Source organism: Schistocerca cancellata, chromosome 3 (genome assembly GCF_023864275.1).
Source record: "Schistocerca cancellata isolate TAMUIC-IGC-003103 chromosome 3, iqSchCanc2.1, whole genome shotgun sequence".
Classification (NCBI taxonomy): domain Eukaryota; kingdom Metazoa; phylum Arthropoda; class Insecta; order Orthoptera; family Acrididae; genus Schistocerca; species Schistocerca cancellata.
In genome coordinates this window covers 696,780,971-696,783,841 of record NC_064628.1, presented here as the reverse complement: position 1 = coordinate 696,783,841, position 2,871 = coordinate 696,780,971, and positions in this window count along the sequence as shown.

Here is a 2,871-nt window from a genome sequence, read left to right as displayed (position 1 = left end):
TTTTAAACCAACTTCGGTAAATTGTAGTAAGGATAAGTTAGGACAGAGTTACTTCCGAGACGGCGAGGTGAGCGGAGCTGTGCTCCCCGCCGCCCCCTGACGAACACCGACAAGGTAATGAACGCACGTGATGCCGCATAACAGCGCATAAAGCTTCACTCAGAACTGCAGAAGTCTCATCTGTTACACCCCCTTTTTGCGTAATACTAGTGTCGATCGTCAATTAAAGCTCATCGTGTTCACATTGGCCACTTGAAGTAAAAATCTGAAACGCGATGATTTTTCTGTTATATACGAGTTACTGAGAAGCCACATCAGCCACTGTAATTTACGACAAGTTAGATAAGTAATTAAAGATAATTGAGGGTCACTGTAGACAATTTTGATAGTTTTCTTTTGTGAAACTTAATTTAAACCTAGATTATAGATGTGATATGGCATAGGTCATCCTTCGATCCATTGTAGAACTTGGAAACCCAAACAGGGAATATTCGTTCACATTTTTGTTGAACGCAGTTGGTTTTTACCATCCTGTATTAAAACATTTCCTTTTATCAATAGTGCAATTTATAAACAATGTTTTGTGAATAGAATAAAATTTCCAATGGTAAACTTAACTGCTTTTTGACGTTATTTTACCAGCTAACTAAAAATAGGAAAGCCTTGCACCCCTTCCACTAAATTTAGTTAGTATTAAGATTCTTTTACAGGGAGTACAGTGGAGCTGACGCTGAAATCATTAAGTATTTGGTTATATCATCGCTAGTCTCACTGAACTCTTCTGAACTCTACATGTCATGTGTGGTCTGGCGTCTCCTTACCAGCAACAGGTCCCAGGTTCAAACTAGTCAATTCCCTAAAAAACACGCTCAGAGCGTCGTTGCGCGAAAGTGGTAGGGAGACACGATATAGAACAAACAGACACCACGCAGAATGTTAGAAAATGGCGACCTGCCAGGATGGTAAAATATCGTGATTGAAGGTCGACCACATACCTAACTAGGTCAGAAAAATATCCTGTTAAAAAATTTACGTAATAAAAAATTTTTTTTTCAAAGGCATACATAGTCGGAAACGGCACTGCAGCGATAGATAGTAAGACAGTATTCAATAAAAAGTGAGACATTATAGCAGAGACAATAGCATAATTAAGTTATGAATTTTAAAAATTGTTAGAATTAAGTTTTCTCCTCAATGCAAGCGCACAGGTGGCGGATACATCGTTGACAAGTTGGTTCTGACCCAACAAGTAAGTGAATGGTTTGTCAAGTCGTATGAACAAAAAGTTTATGAAACGCGTGAGATCGTATGAGCGCATGTTGACTCCAAGTAGGGCGCGTAAATTGCTTTTAAAACAGAAAATAAGGGATTCGGAAAGATTAGCAATGGCAGATCGAGACCTTGACCGAATTGAGGTAGAGACCCAGCATGAAAATGGACATAGAATAGAGGACAGTACAACAGACGATGCAGTATCGCGAGAAATAGGACATATAACGCACCATAACGAGGATAATGTACGTCAAGGCATAGAAAATGTAAGTCAGCATACGACAGAGGAGCAGGAAAGTAGAGAGACAGTCGATGAGGATTCTAACTTGCATCTTGAATATGTAGAACCCATAGTACAAGTAATCAGAGCTCCCTCACCACAGAGTACAAGGAATGCGAGCAGAAACGTGTCACAGCACAGTTCAATGCAATCGGTTGCGAACCAACACTTGGGAGAAAACACAGAGCGTAGGACGTCGGAAGAAAACGCAATAGGACCCACCAATTTGGCAGAATTATTACAACAAAATACGGAAATCATGACAAGGCAAAATAAAGACATAGCGAACCAAATTCAAATTCAGAATGCAGAAACCACGAGACAAATGAGTGAGATTAAAGAACAAAACAAAACAAAAAACCAGTTACACCTAAGTCGTATTGAAGACGAGGCAAAAGAATCTCGAGAAGTGATAGGAAACTTAATAACAGGTCACAATCAATTGAGAACAGACATTGACAAGGTACAAGCGGACGTACAAACATTGCGTAATGACACTCAGGACGAGATCAAAACATTACGTAACAACACCCAGGGAGAAGTCAAGAAACTAGAGAAACAGATAAACGAAATTACTAGACAAGCAGCAGGCACAGCGCGTGAAGTTGTTGAAAACAGTGTGTTCCACGAACGTATCACAAAAGCAGCGCTGAAAAGATATGATAACCGCATAGTCAAAATTGAAGCGCAAACGAAGTGACAATTTCAGAAATTGCGAACAGAGTTGTTGCAAACCATTGAAGAGCGTAGTGAACAGGATCGAACAAGCACAGAGGCTGCAACCACATCCGTATCTGTAACAGCACCGGAAAAACAAGCAATTAACGAAGATATTACGCATTTGCGATTCCAGTCACAGGCGGAAAGTAACATACGTGACAATGGAAAGCCAGGTCGCGAAGAGTACAGTGCAATGCATTCAGCTACACGTTCATAACCAATGGAAGAAAATTATTGCGTACCACTCCAACGATACTACGCAATAGTAGGCGAAAAACAGTGGACAATATCCAATGGATCTACCACAACCGGAAAGAACGACGGGAGAAATGATCAGAAACAAAAGTGGCGAAGAATCGCGAATTTCATATGGAACTATGACGAAGTACGACAACGATCATTTCCTCACAGTCATAAAATTTCAACACTTTCGAGAAGGAAACTCATTACATCCACGAACTTTTATTGATCAATTCCGAGTAGGATTACCAGATCACTGGACGCGAGCACACAAATTAGACTTTATATGTGCACATCATTGGGGGAAGTGGCAACAAAACGACTATTCACGTTGGTGTGTAGAATATAGGAGTCTGGCG